The 22,765-nt window shown below is 41.7% G+C and overlaps 1 protein-coding gene across 1 annotated transcript in view; it reads left to right on the forward strand.

Annotated features, from left to right (window-relative positions):
* Positions 1-22,765, forward strand: part of CNTNAP2 (contactin associated protein 2) — a 2,382,269-nt gene that overhangs the window by 1,537,796 nt on the left and 821,708 nt on the right. The window lies entirely within an intron of this gene.

A 22,765-nucleotide genomic window follows, 5' to 3' on the forward strand; every position in this document is an offset into this window, starting at 1 on the left:
AACCCCAGCACTTCTGATGAGCTTCAGAGCTCAGCAATGAGAGGGAGACACACACCCACTGGTGATTGTCAAGAGCCCCCATGCCCTCGCTGCTTCTCCAGGCAAGGTTCCTTGCTGTGAAAATGACTTCTCTCCTTCCTCATGGCTCAAAAACAAAGGAGCTAGCGTGTCAGTGGTCCATAAACATGTAGTTAGAAAAAAAAATAATAAAATAAAACATGGATTTTTGGATTGGCCTCCAAACACCCTGGCTTTGACTGCCTGGAGAGGTTGTCTGGGAGATTGTGTTAGTGTGATGCCTGACAGTGGAGATCCACTCATCGATACATCAGAGAAACAGGCGTCATTGGATTGTTGGATTCCTAGACTGAGGTCTCATGCTCTACCTGAATTCTGTAGTCCTATTTTTAATATCCAACATTAATTAGAAAGTGAAATCCATTGAGGTTTGTCATCTAAAAATAAAGGAACATGAGCAGAGCATATATTTTTCACTTTTTAAATTAATTGTACTTATTGGATAGAGACAGCCAGAAATTGAGAGGGGAGGGGGAGATAAGGAGAGAGACAGAGAGACACTTGCAGCCCTGTTTGACCACTTGTGAAGTTCACCCCCCTCACCCCCCGAAGGTAGGGACCAGGAGCCCCAACCTGGGTTCTTGCTAATTGAAACAGGTGTGCTCAATCAGGTGCACCACAACCTAGCCCTGGCAACATACATTTTTAAGTAATTTTAAATAAAAAAGAACACATGAAGACAACTAGTAAGACAGTGGTCTGGAAGATGTCACAGTGGATAAAACATTAGATTCTCAAGCATGAGGTCCTGAGATCAATACCCAGCAGCACATGTACCAGAGTGATATCTGTTTCCTCCTCCTATATTTCTCATTAATAAATAAATAAAATCTTAAAAAAAATAAAACTAGTAATACAGAAACATGGTGGTATTATTATTATTACATTACCACTTTAGCCTGGTTAGTTAAAGGATAATTGTTTATTATATTGCACTATCAGAAAAGTTTGAATAAATGTCAATGCTCTAAGTGTAATATAATTTTCCAAACATGAAATGCATTTTGTAAATCACTTTTGAAAACACGGTTCTCGTGGTCCAGGAGGTGGCGCAGTGGATGAAGCATTGGATTCTCAACCATAAGGTCCTGAGTTTGATCCCTGGCAACACATGTCCCAGAGTGATGTCTGGTTCTTTCTCTCCTCCTATCTTTCTCATGAATAAATAAATAAATTCTTTAAAAAAAAAAAAAGAAAACAGGCTTCTTCCAAATAAAGTGTGTGTGTATGTGTGTGTGTGTGTGTGTGTGTGTGTGTGTGTGTACATGCAGAGGAAAGACTAGAAAGAGATTTAGATGGCTATTCAATATTCTTGTAATTTTCTGAACACCAACAAGTGAATGCAATAGTCTAATTATCTAGTCATGCAAAATTTTATTTTTATTTTAATTTTTGGAGACAATGGCAAGCAAATACATTATCAGAGTAGAATTTTTAGGTCATTAAAATACTTCAAAACTCTCTACACCCTTCCAACTGCTAGCTATAGTAATAGCAGCAAGAAAAGCCGTTCAAGATATATCAAGACCTCACTAAAAGAAAAAAGGAATTTTCTGATACCTTATTTTATAGCATATGTTAATTTACTTATGAGTACATTAAAACTCAAGACAAAAGATCACTGAGGATCAATATCAGGCTCTGAAATATCACAAAGGCCTAAGAGAGGCAAATGCTTTATTGATCTCCTGTTCAGTAATTATACATAGCTGTAGTAAAAATAATAATAGATAAGAGTAAAGCTGATTTATATTTAAATAATTATAATGTAGGGATTATAACAAAAACCCTTTCCTTTCTAATCACATCCTAAACACAAAATATTAATTATACGGTATATGATAGTGAATTAGGCGTTTTGTTCTAACAAAGAAACTTCATGCTACCTAGTGTAATTTGCATAATATGCTGTAGACACTACATTTAACAACAATAAAGCTTATTTTTCAGTATGAAAATTCCAAATAAAGACAAAAATTGGAGTTTATAGTTGTCCTACCTCATTAAGAATGGAAAAGCAAATTGTAATGTTTTAAATAGCTATTTTCTCCACTAAACTATACAGCAAATTAAACACTTTTTAAATACACAATTTTAAGTGTTTGAAATATATCCTCCTAAGGGAATAGGTAAGATCTTTTTTATTATTATTATTTAAGAAAGGAGGCATTAACAAAACAATAGGATAAGAGGGGTACAGTTCCACACAATTCCCACCACCCAATCTCCATATCCCATCCCCTCCCCTGATAGCTTTCCCATTCTCTATCCCTCTGGGAGTATGGACCCAGGGTCGTTGTGGGTTGCAGAAGGTGGAAGGTCTTGTGTACTTTAGCCCTTCTTACTCAGGCATTTCATTCAGAATGAGTTTCTGTAAACTGTTAGTTTTTGGACATAAACACATAGCACAGCAAGTCGAATAATGAAATAAAAACAGTTGGATAGTGTTTTCATATTGCCTTATCTTTACTTGGCTCTCCCAAGAGTGTAAGGACATGAGAAAATTTATATTTTCAGTCTTTGTAGTCCTGGGGCTATGCTGCCACTTGATTTTGTTTGTTTGTTTGTTTGTTTGTTTGTTTTGCTTTCAAGGTTATTCCTGGGGCTCTGTGTTGGACCAATGAATCCGCTTTTTTTTTCTATTTTATTGGACAGGACAGAGAGAAATTGAGAGAGGAACAGATGATAGAAAAGAAGAGAGAGAAACATAAGACACCTGCAGACCTCCTTTGCCTCCTGTAAAGTATCCGCAGTGCAAGCGGAAAGCCGGGGGTTCAAACCCAGATCCTTGTGTGGGTCCTTTTCTTAGTACTATGTGCACTTAGCTGGGTGTGCCACCACCTGGCTCCCTATACTTCCATTTTGCACTCCCTGTCTCCACGTTCACTCTTCCACCTTGCAATTTCTGCCCAGGATCTAATGAGCATCTCTCTTCTATTATTTTTTTTTCCACATGCGTTCAGTTCATTAAACTTCATAATTATGGTTCTGATTTACATAAATTAAATCCAGAAGGCTACCACTTACCTCAGAGTTCAGCAGATATATACTGTTTTCTTTTAATTAATATTTTCTTTAAAAAATATATACCTATTTATTTATTGGATAGAGATAATCAGAAATCAAGAGGGAAGGGAAGGAGGAGATAGAGAGAGACAGAGAGACAACTACAGCCCTGCTTCACCACTTGCAAAGCTTTCCCCCTGCAGATGGGGACAGGGATCTCTAACCTGGGTCCTTGTGCATTGTAACATGTGCACTCAGCCAAGTGTACCACCACCAGGCCCTTATTTTTTTTTCTCTAATGTCCTAGGGGTCCCTTTTATCAATCTCTTGTGTAGAACGACTTTGTAAAAATTTCTCAAATATCCTTGTTAAGGCACTCTATTAATAATCAAGATGACTGAATCTGAGGTGGGTGGAGGAAGAAAGGAGCCTTTTATTTACACGCTGCAAGGAGCTTAGATCATTCTGATAGCCCTGGCCCCGAACAAAGGGACGGTACATGCTTATAGACAGGGTGCAGGTTTGAGAGCCAAAAGCATCATTACAGAGGCAGAGGCTGCAAGGTTAAGGGGTGGGGCTGGTACCTGTTGCTTGTTGCCTTAGTTACTGTTACCTTTCCAGCTCACTAGTGTCTGGGAAAGTTTAGCCTCAGCTTAAGATACACCACTGGGGAGGGTGGGGGTACCTTTCAGGAGAGCAGAAGCTAGCCAGGGTTAACAGAAGCCTCCTTCTCAGTCAAAGTTCAGTCTGACCTTCATTGTCTCTACTTGTTATCACTTCTCTCCCAGTGAAGGCCGGTCGGCACTAACCATCTGCACTGCCTCAGATTTTTTTTCTGCACATTCTTTTTTATGTTTTATTTTTTTGTTAGTGATTTAATATCGACTGACAGAAGTATCAGGTAACAAGGGTATAATTCCACATCTTTCCCAACACCTGAGTTCTTTGTCCCCACTCCCTCCCTTGGAAAATGCATTAGTTCTCCCAAGATTACAGATATGGGTTGACTATAATTTCTAAAACTATATATATAGGCATTTTCCCTATGGTCCTGCCTTTTTTGTTCAATAATTTTTATTTATAAAATGGCAACACCAACAAGACCATAGGGTAAGAAGGGTACAATTCCCACCACCAGAACTCCGTATCCCATCCCCTCCCCTGATAGCGTTCCTATTCTTTATCCCTCTAGGAGTATGGACTCAGGGTCATTATGGGATGCACAAGGTGGAAGGTCTGGCTTCTGTCATTGATTCCCTACTGCTGAACATGGGCATTGATTTCTACACATTCTTAACCCTTTATTATATTTTCAGTCTTTCTGCACTGTACTGTACTGGTCTACTTACAACTGCATCACTATCAGATTATAAATGCATATTATGAGCATATCCAGGGGCTAAAATCTGGAAACTTTCTATCATTCTCAATGATCTGCAACCTTTGGCTGTTTTTGCTGGTGCAAGGGAGTATTTGACAAACATGAGTGATCATCAGGGGTAGAGATTTATAACAATCAGCGACATGACAGATCTTCATTCTCAGGTTCTGATTTTTTTTCCCTCTATAAGGTGACATAGACACACCTTATTCCCAGAGGGAGTCGGTGGACATAATGGGCATAAACTAGATAGACTATGTAACAGCTTGCTTCCATTTTTTAAGTCATGTGATTCTGATGCTTCGATACTAGGAAGGAACAGGCAGGGGCTGATGTTGTTACGCACGTGCAAAAGCCAACGTTTCTTTGAGCCGGTTAGAAGAAAAATGGAAGCATTCAGAAAAGACTATTTTCTAGGCCATAGTCCGCTGCTATCATTCTGAGCCAGTACATTTGTAAACCGTAAATCACCCCGCACCCTCTTACCACTCAGATGAAGTGCAGTGGATTTGGATAGCTCACACTGGGCTATTTATAATCCATTGCAACTATGAGTAATTTAATGTGAATCCTAATGTTTAAATAGAAATGAAGCCTAGCTACTTGTAGTCACACTAATATAAGGCATAAAAACCTTGATTTATGGGCACAAGGAAATTGGCTACCATGTCATCCATTGGAAGCTACAGTGAACTTAGATGTTACTGAGTACAGCTGGGAATCTGAACAGAACGTCACTGGATAGAATCAAGGCCTCTGAGAATTAGAAACCACCCCTCACCTGTGTAAGCTATTGGCCTGCAAAATCCTTCTGCGGGGGGTATGGGTGCACTGCTTGGGTGCATGTGTGACATAAAATGCACAAGGACCCAATTTTGAGCCCTTGATCCCTACCTGTAGGGGGGAAACTTTCAAGTGATGAGGTAGGGCTACAAGACTCTCCCTCTTCTCTCTCTCTCTCTCTCTCTCTCTCATCACTCCCCTCCCTTTCAATTTCTGTCTATCTATATCAAATAAATAAGTGAAAACTAAATTTGAAAAATCCATCTTGGTTTGGCAGTGTTTCCAACTTTGTTTTTGGCTACTCTTCCTTCTGTTTCCACTGGTCTCTGGTTTCCATTTCTGTCCTGTACCCTGATGCTACCTCCTGGTCTCTGGTTTCCATTTTCTGTCTTGTACCCTGATGCTACCTCCTGGTTTCTGGTTTCCATTTCTGTCTTGTACCCTGATGCTACCTCCTGGTCTCTGGTTTCCATTTCTGTCTTGTACCCTGATGCTACCTCCTGGTCTCTGGTTTCCATTTCTGTCTTGTACCCTGATGCTACCTCCTGGTCTCTGGTTTCCATTTCTGTCTTGTATTCTGATGCTACCTCCTCTACCCACACTATCTCTTCTCCTCAATGGTGGCTATGATCACAAGACCTTTGCAAAGTCTCTCTTCTCTGCCCAGGTGCATCCCTTTCCCATCCAACAAATCTCAGATTCCTCATCATCTCCTGGAAGTTTTCTGTGACCCCATATTAGGTTGAAACCTCCTATTCTAGGGGTTGTTGGTGAATCAATTAGACCTCACACATTTTCATTTGCAGAAACATGGGTTCAACTCCCTAGTCCCCTCTATGGGTCAGGAGAGCTTCACAAGCCATGAAGTAATGCTATGAGATTTTCTCTTTCTCTAACTCTTACAAAGGAAAAAATAAATAACAACTGGAAAGAGTAGAGTTGTGCAAGCATTGAGCCTCACCAAGAGCCAATAGAAAAGTGTATATATATATATTAATCTAAGACATATAACTTTCCATACTACTACAAGTGAGTGTAGCTTTGCACTCACTGCATAGTTCTCTCTCTCTCTCTCTCTCTCTCTCTGTGTGTGTGTGTGTGTGTGTGTGTGTGTGTGTGTGTCTGTGTCTTCTCCACTGGGCTACAATATCTTTTTTTTCAATTTTCCCTTTTGTTGACCTTGTTTTTTTATTGTTGTAGTTATTATTGTTGTTATTAATGTCATTACTGTTGGATAGGACAGAGAGATATGGAGAGAGGATGAGAAGACAGAGACGGGGAGAGAAAGATAGACACCTGCAGATCTGCTTCACCACCTGTGAAGCAACTCCCTGCAGGTGGGGAACCAGGGGCTCCATCCAGGATCCATAAGCCGGTCCTTGCATTTAGTGCTACCTTCGCTTAACCCACTGCACTACCGCACAACTCCCACAATATCTTTTTTTAAAAAACACTTTTATTAGTGACTTAATAATGATTGACAAAATTGTGGGATGAAAAGGGGTACAATTCCATAGAATTCCCACCACCAGAGTTCCATATCCCCTCCCTTCCATTGAAATATTCTTTATTTTTTATCCCTCTGGGAGTATGGACCAAATATCTTTATGGGGTACAGAAGGTGTGAGATCTGGCCTCTGTAATTGAGTCTCTGCTGGACATGGCATTGAAAGTTCACTCCATACCCTCAGAGTGTGTTGACCCAGCCTCTCTTCTGAGAGTGGCCCAATTTCTACCACTGTTGTTCTACATTGTGGCCAAGATCCTGTAGAGGCCCACAAGAGAGTTGATGATGTTTTTGGTGGAAACGATCAGGGATGGTGGAGAGAAGGATCTATTAGAGGATCTAGGCCCCTCATATCTATGTGGAAATCCCAGGATTCCCTGACTAAGACCAGATAATAGGGTGGTCTGGTAGTGACCAAAAGGGCCATCCTTAGATTATGCCAGTTTCTTGCCCTTATCCAGTTTTTATAGTCCTGACTTTATCTGACAAGGCTGTGACCACAGTAAGTGAGATAGGAAGGAAGTAGGTAAGGAGGGTATCTAGGGCTTAAGTAGAAAATATTTGATTAATTATATTATGGTGTCTTTTTTACTTCTTTCTACTTGTTTGTTGCACTTATTGAGTCACTGTAGACTATTTCACACTTTTACTTTAAATTACATATTTTTTTCCTAACTTATGGATACATACGCACATGTGCCCTATCTCATGGACCCTGGTCTATAACTAATTTCTGTAACTTTGTTAGGAAGTATGTCACCCGAAGTGGAACTAAGGTATCCTAGGAGCTAGGAAAGGTCCACCGGAGTATTGGAGCTGGAAGCTTGACATCCCAGGCCTGGCGTCTCTGGACACAGTCTAAAGTGAAACATGTTGAGGTGGCACTGGTTGCATTGATTGGGTTGAGATCAGCAGAAGATGCAGTACCATTTAGTATGAGTCATGAAGGAAAAAAAAAAAAAAAGAAGCAAAGCCCCAGAGGTTCCAGGAATGGGAGGAATACAGGTTTATAGAGAATGGGGAAGGTTCCTGCTGTCTTAGAGTTTAAGAAGGCAATAGATCATTGTTATTATAATAACTAAGTTACTTGGGAATTTTGTTTACTCTGAAAATCCCATGGTTAGGATTTGCTGTGTCATACAAGACCTCACCATAATTTATGTCATTTAAAGATACTTACATATAGCTGTATCTTTTATTTATTTATTTTCCCTTTTGTTGCTCTTTTTTATTGTTGTAGTTATTATTGTTGTTGTAGTTATTATTTTTGTTGTTATTGATGTCCTCCTTGTTGATAAGACAGAGAGAAATGGAGAGAGGAGGGGAAGACAGAGGGGGGAGAGAAAGATAGACACCTGCAAACCAGCTTCAGGACCTGTGAAGCCACTCCCCTGCAGGTGGGGAGCTGGGGGCTCAAACCCAGATCCTAATGCCACCGGTCCTTGCGCTTCGCGCCATGTGCGCTTAACCCTCTGCACTACCACCTGACTCCCAACATATAGCTGTATCTTATATAGTGACACAATTAGTTGCTTCTGGTCTAAGGCTATAGGTGATTTAATGTTTTTTTAAAGTTCTTATTAGAAATACATCAATAATTTAATTCCAGTATTAAAATTCAATCAGTTTACTCATTTGAAATCTTTAGTGCTTAAAATGAAGGAATATGTACTCAGAGCTGAAGTCTATGCACTAAAAACCTCAGGGCATTCAATCTATTTCCCTCTTTCATGCTGATTAAATAATGATTTATAAAACCATAAGTTAACAGGAGTGTATATTAACCGCATTCCCATCACCCAAGGTCTGTGTCCCTACCCTTATCCCTCTACAGTGGAGCTGGAAATCTATCCTCTCCCCCAGAGGTTTGTTTTTTTTTTTCTTTGCAATAGTCCAAGTTCAGTCAAATTCTGCTTTGCATTTTCCTTTCTGTTTCTCTTTCTCAACTTCTGTTTATGAGTGGGATGATCCCATACTCGTCTTTCCCTTTCCAGCTTATCTCACTTAACGTAATTCCTTCTAGCTCCATCCAAGATGGGTCAAAGAACATGGATCCATTATTCTTAATAGCTGAGTAGTATTTCATTGTATATATAGGCCACAACTTCCTCATCCACTCATCTGTTGATGGTGGACACCTAGATATGTCATCTATACAGAACAATTGCCAGTTCTGCCTGACCTCAGGCCCACATGCCTGCAATACATGGTTAGAACCACGCATCTGGAGCTAAGAGTGGGTCAACAGCAGATGACAAAAGGAACATTAACACCTTTCAAGAACAGATCAGCATTCTTGAGTCAATTTAATGAAGATAGTGAAGCTACAAAAGTATCTCATCAAAATGAAGCAGGGGAAACAGAGAAAAGAGTGTAAAGCCTAATGGATGCCTTGGTGGAAGCCAGAAAGGGAGTGAGGTTATATAATTCCAGGAGAGGAAGCTATCCTAGGCAGGAGTCAGTGAAAGACTTCCCTGCAAGAATTCAGTTCATGGCAATTAGTGGATATAGTGCAGATACTTTTGAGGAAAATACTGTCCTATGTTAGGAAATAGCTCTTAATGTCACTTGGGGAGGTGAGGTTCCAGAAATAGCTCAGCTGACAGAATGCATAAGACCCATGTTTGACCCATGTTTTCCTGGCCACCCATGGGAACACCATAAAAAGAGGACTCTTGGGAATTGGACACAGCGAGTTAAGAGCACGTGGCATAAAGCGCAAGGACCAGCATAAGGACCAGTGTAAGGATCCCGGTTCAAGCCCCTAGCTCCCCGCTTGCAAGGGAGTTGCTTCACAAGTGGTGAAGCAGGTCTGCAGGTGTCTTTTTCTCCCTCTCTCTGTCTTCTCCTCTCTCCATTTCTCTCTGTCCTATCCAACAATGACTACAACAATAAAACAACAATGGCAACAAAAAGGGAATAAATAAATAAGTAAATATTTAATTTTTTTAAAAGAGGACTCTTCAGCAAGGGTGAAACAATGTTTTAATGTCCCTTCTTATCCCCCCCCACCCTCTCTCTCTCTCTCTCTCCCTCTCTCCCTCTCCCTCTCCCTCTCTCAAAGTAACTTGGGATCTATAAGGAGCGTAAGCAAATTTCCAGACAGAAATCTTTTCTCAAACACCAGAGTGTAGTCTTCTGCCCTGGAGGATTGTGTGATCCAGCCTAAGACAGTGTAGACTTTTTGGCGTGTGGACTTCCTCATGAGTGACAGTAAACTCTCTTTCAGACTCATTGCAGAATCTCAGTATGATACAGCCCTTTGACTTGCCATAATACCGTCTTGTGTGTACTCTGCTTTCAGGGAACTGACAGGGAACAAAAAGAAGCAGGTTTTAAATTGGGTGTGTTGACCTAAAACTAAAGGTGCTCAGGGTGAAAAGTCAAGCTGCTTTTGTCTAACTAGAGGGTCAGGCTTCTCCCCACACCTGCTAGTCCTCTGTCTCATCTGACACTTAGTACATTATCCAGAGAGTGAGAGGAGTACTTCCAGCTCATGCAAGAAGTCACTGCAGCAAAGGAGACTTAGACTTAGCCCTCTCCTTCCTCTCTTCCTCCCCTCGCCAAGCCTCAGCTTTATATTGTTGGATAATCACTTAGCCTCTCTGAGTTTTCTCTTGGGATTTTTATGGGCTATTGTCTCTGGAAGTGCTTTGTAAATTCTGAAACCATCCTATATATTTCTGTAGCTTTTATTATGTCACTGAATCTGAGAGGCACAGGCAGCCACAGTCAGAGAGATCACCCAACTTGTTAGAGTACTGATGTGTATTTCTGAGTTCCCAGAGACTTCAGGTTCAGTTCCTGCCATTACCTTATGCCAGAGCTGAGCAGGAGTTCAGTTCTTGGACCAAGCGGTGGTACATCTGGTTAAGGACACACATTACAGTGCTCAAGGACACAGGTTCAAGACCCTGTTCACCACCTGCAGGGGAAAAGCTTCATGAGTGGTGAAGCAGGACTGCAGGTGTCTCTCTGTCTCTATCTCCCACTCCCCTCTCAATTTCTGTCTCTCTTCAATAATAAATAAATAATACATTTTAAAAAGAAGTGCATTCGTCTCTTTCTCTCATAATAAACACATCTTGAACAAAAATAACAGCAGACATACAAAAAAGGAACAGCCAGTCAGAGTTCTGTGATTGTAAATAGCTTAAGGATAGAGAGAGCTAATATTTTTAGTTCTCCAGGAAAAGACCAGAGGGTGTACCAGTGTTTAAGCCAGTACTCACAGAAAACATAAGAAGCTTTACTAGTAATAAGATTTTTTTCCTTTTTTATTATATTTATTTATTTATTGAATAGAAACATCAAGAAATTGAGAGTGCAGGGGAAGATAGAAAGAGAGAGAGTACAGAGAGACACCTGCAGCCCTGCTTAACCACTCACAAAGCTTTCTCTCTGCAAGCAGGGACCAGGATTTGAACCTGGATCCTTGGGCACTGAAATCTGTATGCTTAACCAGGTGTGCCACCCAATAGACTTTCTATAGTTAAAAAAAAAGTTCACTGACAGAAGTGAAATAACATAGGCCTTAGGGCCCAGCAGACACAAAATAAATGTCTACCGGAGTCGGGGCAGTAATGCAGCTGATTAAGCGCACATGGCATGAAGCACAAGGACCTGCATAAGGATCCTGGTTCGAGACCCCAGGGTCCCCACCTGCAGGGGAGTCGCTTCACAGGTGGTGAAGGAGGTCTGCAGGTCTCTGTTTTTCTCTCCCCCTTCCTGTCTTTCTCCATTTCTCTCTGTCCTATCTAACAACAATGACATCAATAACAGCAGCAATAATAACTACAACAAGGACAGCAAAAGGGAAAAAAAATAAATAAATATAAAAAGAATAAATTGAATAAATGCCTTCTAAAAATAGAAGCCCCAGAGTGGGGGTAGATACCATAATGATTATGCAAACAGAGTCTCAAAAATAATAATGCGGGCCTAGGTGGTGGTGTACTAGGTGGTGGTGCACTCCATTAAGCGCACTTAGTACTAAGCACAAGGATTCTGGTTTGAGCTCTCAGCTCCCCACCTGTAGGGGGAAGCATCACAGTGGTGAAACAGGTCTGCAGTTTAATTTCTTGCTCTTTATCTCCCTCTCCTCTCTCAATATCTCTCTGTCCTACCTAATAAAATGGGGAAAAATTGGGGGTGGTACCAGGAGCAGTGGATTCGTAGTACCTGTACCAAGCCTAGCAATAACCCTGGAGGGAAAATAAAAATAATAGCAACAACAACAGCAACAATAATAATCAGAAGAAGTTGAATCCATTGCTCCTAACAGGCATTTTTGCCATTTTTTTTCTTTCTACTTTCATTTGACAGAATAGAGGGAAATTGAGAAGGAAGAGGAGATACAGAGAGGTAGAAAAAGATAGACATCTGCAGATAAGAAGGGTTTGTTGACATGGGGGCCTCGAACCCAGGTTCTTTCTTTCTAAACAAGGGTTTACTGATATGTTTGAAAATGAACATTTTTCAAACATATCAGTAAACCCTTGCTTAGTAGTGTGCATACTCTAGTTGAGAGACTCTCTTTCTAGAGTTGAAGCATCTGAGGAAAGAGAGAAGTGACAGGTGTCACTTCCCAGAGTCACAGTTCTTAAAGAGCCAACCATATCCCAGCAGCTCCCTTCCACATTGTCCCCTGGCACCTGCAAATGAAGTAGGACTGGAGGAAATGGAAAAGTGCTACCTGGGTAGAATTCTGGGAAGGAGATTTAGAGGCCAAGTAAATGACTTGGGATTGAAACAGTGCAGGTCATTATGGAGAAAGACAACCCAAGGACCTTTATATTTCTGAGGCAACTCCAATTTTAAATTAATCCCTTCTCTCATGCCTTCACTTTGGAGACACGGCTGAGATTAAACAGAGGAAGAAAGGATTTCATGTCAGTTCTACAAAGACTCAATCATTTAAAAAATATAACTGTGTCTTTGAATAATGAGCTTTGGCAAAAAAAAAAAAAGTGGGTCTGCAAATGCATATTAAAGAGAGGCGTGTTTTGGAGAGGAGCTTTGATCCTGGGAGCTACTCAGAGGCTGTGAAGGGCCAGGTTTTGAGGAAGCCAATGCCATTTCAGGGAGTTAGCGGGAGACAGAGAAACATAGAGGAAGATAGGAGACAGAGGAAGATAGAGGGAAGGAGGCATGTTTAATTGCAACACAGAGATTGAAACTTGAAAGACATCTGTCACTACCTAACACTTAAAGAAGTACTCCAGGTGAAAATTAAAAGTTGAGAGTTTGTGTGTGTGGCTGGGCAGTGGTATACCCAGTTAAGCACACATGTTGCCAAGTGTAAGGACCAGGGTTTGAGTCCCCTCTCCCCACCTGCAGGAGGGGAAAAGCTTCACAAGTGGTGAAGAAAGTCTGCAGGTGTCTTTCTCTCCTCTCTATCTCCCTGTCCTCTCTCAATTTCTCTCTGTCCTGTCTAGTTAAAATAATAATAATAGAAAAAATGGCCACAGGAAGCTGTGGATTCATAGTGCCGCCAACACAGAGCCCCATCCAGTAATAACCCTGGTAGCAGTGATAAAAAAAAAATGTTTCAGGGCTGGGTGGTGGCGCACCTGGTTGAGCACACACATTACAGTGTGCAAGGACCTGGGTTTGAGCCCCCAGCCCCACCTGCAGGGGGAAAGCTTTGCAAGGGGTGAAGCAGGGCTGCAGGTATCTGTCTGTCTCTCTCCCTCTCTATAGCCCCCTTCCCTCTTGATTTCTGGCTTTCTCGATCCAATAAATAAAGATAATAAAAAAAAATGTTTCTTGTCTTTGATCTTTCCAATAGCTGTCAAGTTTTGTTTGTGGCTTTTGTATTGACTGAAGTCAGTCTGTTCCTATCGCAAGTCTTCGACTTCACAAATTTGGTGTACTGGAATATTTCTAATTCATAAGCATTTTCTTTTTAAAAGTTTTTAATTGTTTATTTATTTATTTATTTATTTTGCCACCAGGGTTATTGGTGTGGCTCGGTACCTGCACTATGAATCCACTGTTCCTGGAGGCCATTTTTTCCCTTTCATTGCCCTTGTTGTTTATAGTGGTTGTTATTATTATTGCTTTTATTGATGTGTTGTTGTTGTTGTTGGCTAGGACAGAGAGAAATCAAGAGAGGAGGGGAAGACAGAAAGGGAGAGAATGATAGACACCTGCAGACCTGCTTCACCTCTCATGAAGCTACCTCCCTGCAGGTGGGGTTCCGGGGCTTCAAACTGGGATCCCCATGCTGGTCCTTGTACTTTGTGCCATATGTGCTTAACCTGCTGTGCTACTGCCTGCCCTCCCCATAAGCATTTTATATCCACCCACTAAGATGGTTTGTCCACATGCAGCATGCTTTGTATGTTAGTATTTAAATAAAGAGCCCATTCCTTATAGAGTAGATAAGGTGATTATAAAAACAAAAAAAAAATGTAGGACAAAGCATCATAAAAACTTGAATGCATTACTATTTTGTGTCCTGCTGGTGTAGTAGTGGTCAATATATATTATGAAAGACAACTATGTGAACTAAGATGGGTAGGGAGGGCTTCCAGGAGGAATGGAATTCCTTGCTTGGTTGGTAATTAACAGTGAGTATAAGTGAACCAGGAGTTGACTCATTTTAAGGAGCATGTACATTGGCATGCATGAGGGCCTGCTTTTGAACCCACAACCACCCCAGGGGAGCTCCTCAAAGGGGGCTGCATCCCAAGTTGTGGAGTGGTGCTATGGTTTCTCCTTCTCTCTGTCTCTCACCCTCTATCTATAAGAAGGAAGTAGACACTTTGGAGTGATGGATTCCTGCAGACACCAAGCCCGAGAAAGAACTCAAGTGGTAAATGAATAGAGTAAATGAGGGGGGGAAAGCAATGAATGGGGGAGGGATAGCACAGAGAAAGCAAGATTTCTGGGCAGTGGTGCAGCTGATTGAGCACACACATTACAATGCACAAGAATCTGGGGGTTCAAGTCCCTGGTTCCCACGTGCAGGGGGGAAGCTTCAGGTATGGTAAAGCAGTGCTGCAGGTATCCCTCTATCTCCCTTTTCCATTTCTCTCTGTGTCCAAAATAAGTAGATAAAATCTCTAAAAAAAAAAAAAAATCGTTAAAACAGGGAGTTGGGCGGTAGCATGGTGAGTTAAGCGCAGGTGGCACAAAGCGCAAGGACCAACATAAGGATCCCGGTTCGATCCCCCGGCTCCCCACCTGCAGGGGAGTCGCTTCACAGGCGGTGAAGCAGGTCTGCAGGTGTCTGTCTTTCTCTCCCCCTCTCTGTCTTCCCCTCCTCTCTCCATTTCTCTCTGTCTTAGCCAATAACAACAACATCAATAATAATAAAAAACAAGGGCAACAAAAGGGAATAAATAAATATTTAAAAATAATTAAAACATCAAGTAAAAGAGTAAGATTTCACAGAGAGAAATAAGCATATATGTTAGAGGAACTTAACTGGTGGAGAAGTTTTGGGTTAGTGATCCAATATCCTTCAGCAAGAACGCTCATTGCAATGTTTACATCAATTCTTTATTGTTTTTTTTATTATTTATTAGTGGTTTATTAGTGTTCTACAAAATCACAGGATTCCAGGATTGTTTCTTTTTTCTTTTTATTATTATTCTGTATTAGAGAGATTAAGGGCTTACAGTTGACAGTAAAATACAGCAGTTAGCCCATGTGTAACATTTCATGGTTTTCCACATAATACTCTAACCCCCAGCTAAGCCATCCTCTATCATCATATTCTAGGACCTGAACACTCCTCTCCAGCCCAGAATCCTTTGCTTTTGTGCAATACACCAAATACAGTTCAAGTTCTGTTTTGTGTTTCCCCTTTTGTTCTTATTACTCAACTTCTGTTCATGAGTGAGATCATCCCATACTCATCCTTCTCTTTCTGGCTTCTCTTGCTTAACAGGATTCCTTCAAGCTTCATCCACAATGAGGTGAAGAAAAGGAAATCACTCTTTTTAACAGCTGAGTAGTATTCCATTATGTATGTAGACCACAACTTTCTCAGCTGCTCACCTGTTGTTGGACACCTGGGTTGCTTCCAGGTTTTGGCTATTACAAATTGTACTGCTAAGAACATATGTGCACACAGATCTTTTTGGATGGGTGTGTTGGGTTCCTTAGGATCTATCCCCAGGAGAGGAATTGCAGGGTCATAGGGTAGGTCCACTTCTACCCTTGTGAGAGTTCTCCAGACTGCTCTCCACAGGGGTTGGACCAATTGACATTCCCACCAGCAGTGAGGAGAGCTCCTTGGTCCCCACAACCTCTCCAGGAATGTTTGCATACTCACACATAGTGATTGTAAATCACCATCCCCCTCACTAAAGACCAAAGTTTTGCCCTCACCCTCAACCTCCATAACCACCATGGTTCTCACAAAGTCCAAGAGACTGACTGTTCTGCCACCTTTTTCTTTTTGCAAGTTCTTATACTAGAATAATCTGCATTCCACATATGAGTGAGACCTTTTAGAAATTGTGTTTCTCCTCTTATTCAGTGGGCATAATCACCTGCAACTCCAGTGATGTGATCTCATGATCTCTGATTTTCCAATAGTGCCCATTGAATATCTGCCCCACAACTTATTTATCCAAGCATCTGTCTTTAGACACTTTTATGTTCATACTTTAGTTATAAGCCATAGATCTTGGCTGGGGGTGTGTGTGAATGAATCTATTAGTTCCTAGCTGGATAGTAGTGGACTGAGGCTCAAATTGTCAAATACCCAAGACTTTTGAGAGCTATTTGGTAAAGTCTTGCCAATCAAATTCAGTTATGGTGAAAGAATTTGCTCACTGAAAATGGACAAACTCTGCGAGTCCAGTTTTACTTTACTACAGTGCTGATGCTGTGTCATTATGTTTGTTTAATTTTTTTTCTTATTTATAAAAAGGAAACACTGACAAAACCATAGGATAAGAGGGGTAAAACTTCACATGATTCCCACCACCAGAACTCCATATCCCATCCCCTCCCCTGATAGCTTTCCTATTCTTTATCCCTCTAGGAGAATGGACCCAAGGTCATTGTGGGATGCAAAAGGTTGAAGGTCTGGCTTCTGTCATTGCTTCCCCACTGAACATGGGCATTGACAGGTCGATCCATATTCCCAGCCTGTCCCTCTCTTCCGCTAGTGGGGTAGGGCTCTGGGGAAGCAGAGCTCCAGGACACATTGGTGGGGTTGTCTGTCCAGGAAAGTCTGGTCACATCCTGCTGGCATCTGGAACCTGGTAGCTGAAAAGAGAGTTAACATACAAAGACAAACAAATTGTTAAACAATCATGGACCTAAAGGCTGAAATAGTGCAGATGAAGTGTTTGGGGGGTCTTCCATTTGTAGATAGATAGTAGACATATTTTAGTTATATTTCAAAAGGCCTGTAGCTATACTAGTGTTTTTTTTTTTGTTTGTTTGTTTTTGTCTGAGCCTGAAATCTGATATGCAGGTGGATCCAAGTTCTTGTTTCGGGAGATGATGTCATGGCTGGGGAAAAAACCAGAAAGCTGGATTAGGGAAGAGAGTAGCTCTCTAATATGGGAAAGGTGTATAAATATTGTTGCTGTAAACTCTATCAATTTGATGTGATCTGGGGCCTATAATTAGCTTAGGAGTCTATGTGACCTCTGCGTCCCTCTAGATCTGAGCTCACATTCTGTGGTCATGAGTAGGAACATTCCATGCTTCCCCAGTATCGACCCAACTTCCTAAGGTGTAGCATAGAGTATGTTATCTGTCCTTCCTTCAGAGGATGGAACATTCTCTACCATTGTTTTTTAAAGATTTATTTATTTTGTGAGAGACAGAATAACATCAGAGCATATATTCCAGCATATCTTGTACCAGAAGCTCATGCCTCAAGCCCTGTTCTAGATCCACTGAACCGTCTCCCCCCTCATTGTTCTGCTTCAGTATCAATAAAACCCAGGCTTATAGTGTCTTCCTAGAATTATGATTCGAAGGGCAAAGAGAGGGTGTGAACTACCTGTCATGTTAAATCAGCACACTTGCTAGCTGGACTGAGCCCTGTCAAAGGAGTAGCAGTATGCTGAATTCTACTACTGAGTAAAGCAGCTGGTTCATGTACCAGAGGACAGGAATTTCTCTCTCCTCTCCTCTCCTTTCCTCTCCTCTTTTTTCTATCTTCTCCTCTCCTTTCTTCTCTCTTCTCTTCTTCTCCTCTCCTCTCCTCCCCTCCCCTCCCCTCCCCTTACCTTCTCTCTTTTTTGCTTTTCACCTCCTTTTTTCCCAACTGGGTTTCCACTGGTGCTCAGTACCTGCTCAAAGGCTGCACTGCTCCCAGCAGCCATTTTTTCCCTTTTGTTTTTCTGACTGAGGCAGAGTTGAGAAGGGTGGGGGGGGGGGGTGAGAGAGAGAGAGGGAGAGAACTGTACCACAGCTTGTGAAACTTGACCACCACCACTCTCTGTAAGTGAAGACCAGGCTCTGGAACCCAGGTCCTTGCACATGGCAAAATGTGTGATTAACCAGGTAACCCACCGCCTGCCCTGGCAGTGAAAAGCCACATGCCAAAACCAATAGGGCCACACCAATATGCTACTTCAGATGTGTTTTCTGATCACTTAGTTTTGTCAGGAATCAACTTTAGGCTGTTCTTTAGAAAAAAATTTAAAAGATCATCACATTAATCTATGAATGACATTAAAATCTGTCCAGACAATATTGTGTCCTGTTAGGCAACATGGAGAGAACTTGAAGTGATTATCCTTAGTGAAATAAGTGCAGAGATGAAAGGCAAATATTGGATGGCTTTACTTATATGTGAAATTCAAAGAGCTGATACAAATAAACTTGAAAACAAAGAGAACGGAATAGAAGCCTTTAAACTAAGAATTGGTGAGAATTATGGTTGTTATCTCTGAGGGCTGAGAGCACAGAATTTCTCATCATATACTCTGTTACCTTACACTATTAACTACAAATTAAAAATGGGGAAAATAAAATAAAATCTACCTGTACAGACAACTATATGACTCATGACTTTTAACTGGGAGGTCTCTGAGCAGTACTTAGAAAACATATATGAAAATATACATAGGAATAGAATAGTCACCACCAGAACGTGTGTGTGTGTGTGTGTGGGTGTGTGTGTGTAAGGAATGGTCACGTTAGTTGTCAAATTTCATTTATAGAAACTGACCTCTATGCTTCAGTGTCAATAACATGTTTCACCTCAGCTGCTTATGCAAGAAGCCTGGCTATTATTTGGTGAGTGCTTAGGTCTCCTAGGATTTCAAAGTGATACCAAAATGACTTTATGACTACCAACCCAAATCTGAAAAAAAAAAGAAGCCTTCCTTCATGTTCCCCTCCAGAGTACCCCCAGCTGTGACCCACCTGTGTCAGATTTTTACTCCTTAAAATGACGACTCCTGGGGAGTCGGGCTGTAGCGCAGTGGGTTAAGCACAGGTAGCACAAAGCACAAGGACCAACAGAAGGATCCTGGTTCGAGCCCCCTGCTCCCCACCTGCAGGAGAGTTGCTTCACAGGCGGTGAAGCAGGTCTGCTGGTGTCTGTCTTTCTCTTCCCCCCTCTGTCTTCCCCTCCTCGTCATTTCTCTCTGTCCTATCCAATAATGACAACATCAATAACAACAATAACTACAACAACAATGAAAAACAAGAGCAACAAAAGAGAAAATAAATAAATACAAATAAATAAAAAAAGATGATGACTCCTAGTTTCATTTGTCAAGCTCTCTATGAAACAAATAACTTAGTAATGAATCATGTGTTGTTGCTATTGTTATTACTGTTTACTGTTCACATGAGGAGAAGCTGAAGAATGAATGATTGGTTCTTCTGTCCTCATGTGAGCAAAATGATGTTGAACAATCTATTATTATTATTTTTCTCTTGCTTCATTCTCTCTTTCATCTTTTCCCCGTCTCCCTGGGATGTTGAGAAAAATATGATTTAGATTGTTGGAATCTGGAGTGAATGTCTCTACCCACCTGTGAGAGCAGTCTCGACCTGTAAGAGATTTCGAGCATGACTCAGGCAAGGCCACAAAAAGCCAGTGTCCCATAGAAAGTGAAGCAGTTTTCAATAGAATTTGCTGACTTATTTCTGGGGTACTCTCACTTTTGACAACTTTGAAATGACTGAAAAATTGCTGGGTGACCTGGGAGGTGGCACAATGAATAAAGAGATGGTGTCTCAGACATGAGGCCCTAAGTTCAGTCTGTGGTATTGAATGTCTCATTAGCTCCTCTCTCCCTCCCTCACTCTCTCTCTCTCTCTCTCTGCCTCTCTCCTCTCTTTCTCCAACTCTCTCTCAAGTTAATTAGTTAGGAGAAAAATCATTAGACTTAGCCAAACAAATCTGAGATGCTACAGATGTTACATATAAAGAGATGTGATTTTAAAAAAATGAGTTTCAGGGGGTCGGGTGGTGGCGCTGTGGGTTAAGCGCAAAGCACAAGGACCGGTGTAAGAATCCCAGTTCGAGCCCCCGGGGAGTCGCTTCACAGGCCAGGCGGTGAAGCAGGTCTGCAGGTGTCTATCTTTCTCTCCCCCTCTCTGTCTTCCCCTCCTCTCTCCATTTCCCTCTGTCCTATCCAACAATGAACAGCATCAACAATGGTAATAATAATAACCACAACGAGGCTACAACAACAAGGGCAACAAAAGGGGGGGAAATGGCCTCCAGGAGTGGTGGATTCATGGTGCAAGCACCGAGCCCAGCAATAACCCTGGAGAAAAAAAAAAGAATTTCAAGCAAAGTAAGAAAAAGTTCCAATTCTCTACAGTTACTGGAACTCAAAATGCAATTAAACTCTCAAACATTGCTGTTACCATGACTCTTGTCTACAGAATGTGCCCACCATTCTCTATAAAGATCGTTCTTACCAATACAGATGCCATCCCCAAATGCCAGACCTGCTAACATCTACAAAATAGCTACCATTATCAATTAGCAGGCATCCAAATATCTAAGTAGTCCACCTTGCCATTCTCCAGTCCTGTGAAGACATCAATTAAATTGTTGGCATTTGCCAAGCCATGGGATCATCTCTGTGCAGTAGAGTCTAAACTGATAATAAGTGAGGGACAACTGTATAGGTCTTCCTTCTTTTCCTTCCTGCCTTCCTTCCTTCCTTCCTTCCTCCCTTTCTTTCTTCTTTTCTTCCATCATTCCTTTAGTGCCTCCAGGACACTAAGATTCCTCTGTTTCTGGTAGCCGTTTTTTTTTTTTTTTTCCTTTTTATCGGATAGGACAGATAAAAATTGAGAGAGGAGGAGGATGAGATGAGTAAAAGAGAGAGAGAAAGGGAGTCAGGTGGTAGCTCTGTGGGTTAAGTGCAGGTGGCACAGAGCACAAGGACTGGCAAAAGTATCCCGGTTCAAGCCCCTGGCTCCCCACCTGCAGGGGAGTCACTTCACAGGCGGTGAAGCAGGTCTGCAGGTGTCTGTCTTTCTCTCCCTCTCTCTGTCTTCCCCTCCTCTCTCCATTTCTCTCTGTCCTATGCAACAATAACAATATCAATAATAACTACAATAATAAAACAACAAGAACAACAAAAGGGAATAAATAATAAATATTAAAAAATAAATCTTCAGGGAGTTGAGCCATAGCACAGCAGGTTAAGTGCAGGTGGTGCAAAGCGCAAGGACCAGCTTATGGATCCCGGTTTGAGCCCCCACTCCCCACCTGCAGGGGAGTCACTTCACAGGTGGTGAAGCAAGTCTGCAAGTGTCTATCTTTCTCTCCCCCCTGTCTTCCCCTCCTCTCTCCATTTCTCTCTTTCCTATCCAGCAGCAACACCAACTACAACAAATATAATAATAAGAACATAACAAAAAAATTAAAAATCTTAAAAAGAAAAAAGAAAGAGAGAGAGAGAGAGGCTTGCAGACCTGATTCGCCACTTGCGAAGAGTCCCACCTGCAGGTGGGGAGTGCTCTCCCCTTTTAATTCACCTCAGTGCCTTCACCACAACGTTGCCCATCATAGTTGTTTGTCCTCCACCAGGCTATTTCATTTCTACAGCCGACACTGTGTTTCTGGGTTAACAAATACTTTAGAAAGAAGAATGATTATCAAGCATGATTCAGAGGGGAGAGGTGATATGGGAGACAAGCTCACTCAGAAGCATTTAAATCATTATCAGCAATCAGGAAAGGGAGTGCATCACTAGCAACAGTTTCTCCACACCCTCCTCCCTCCTCCCTCCTCCCTGGAGATGAGATAGTGAATGAGCTTGCACCTGGTAAAATCACATTTGTTGAAAACCCAAGGAAGTCATTACCACATAAAAATGTTCTAGGGCAACATTGAATCAGGATTCCTGGTAGAACTCCCTCTCTGTTACCCTCGTCTCCCTGCCCCCAGCCTCCCAGGCAACACCTTTTATTTTAAGTAATTAATTTATTTACTGTTTGCCTCCAGAATTATTACTGGGCCTTGGTGCCGGCACTATGCATCGACTCTTCCCAAGTGGCCTTTTTTTTTTCTTTTTTTTCCCATTTTATTGGACAGGACAGAGAGAAAATGAGAGAGGAGGGTGAGACAGAGAGGGAGAAAGATACCTGTAGATCTGCTTCATTCCTTGAGAAGCATCCCCCCCCCCCCCGCAAATGGGAAGCTGTAGATTCAAACCCAGATCCTTGTGCAGGTCCTTGTTCTTAGTACTATGTGTACTTAGCCAGACGCATCACCTCCCCCCCCCCCCACCTGTCTTAAAAAAGTGATATATTAATCTGTTTACCAAACATGTGTACCTAGCTGTGGCTACTTAATTCAAGAGCAGCTTCTGGGTGGAGGGTAGATAGCATAATGGTTCTGCAAACAGACTCTCATGCCTGAGGCTCCAAAGTCCCAGGTTCAATCCCCTGCACCACCATAAGCCAGAACTGAATAGCTCTATAGTAAAAAACAAAACAAGAAAGAAAGAAAGAAAGAAAGAAAGAAAGAAAGAAAGAAAGAAAGAAAGGAAGGATGGAAAGATAGAAGGAAGGAAGGAAGGAGGAGAGCAGCTTCCATTTGGCATGTG

This window comes from Erinaceus europaeus, chromosome 8, assembly GCF_950295315.1.
Source record: "Erinaceus europaeus chromosome 8, mEriEur2.1, whole genome shotgun sequence".
In the NCBI taxonomy this organism is placed as follows: domain Eukaryota; kingdom Metazoa; phylum Chordata; class Mammalia; order Eulipotyphla; family Erinaceidae; genus Erinaceus; species Erinaceus europaeus.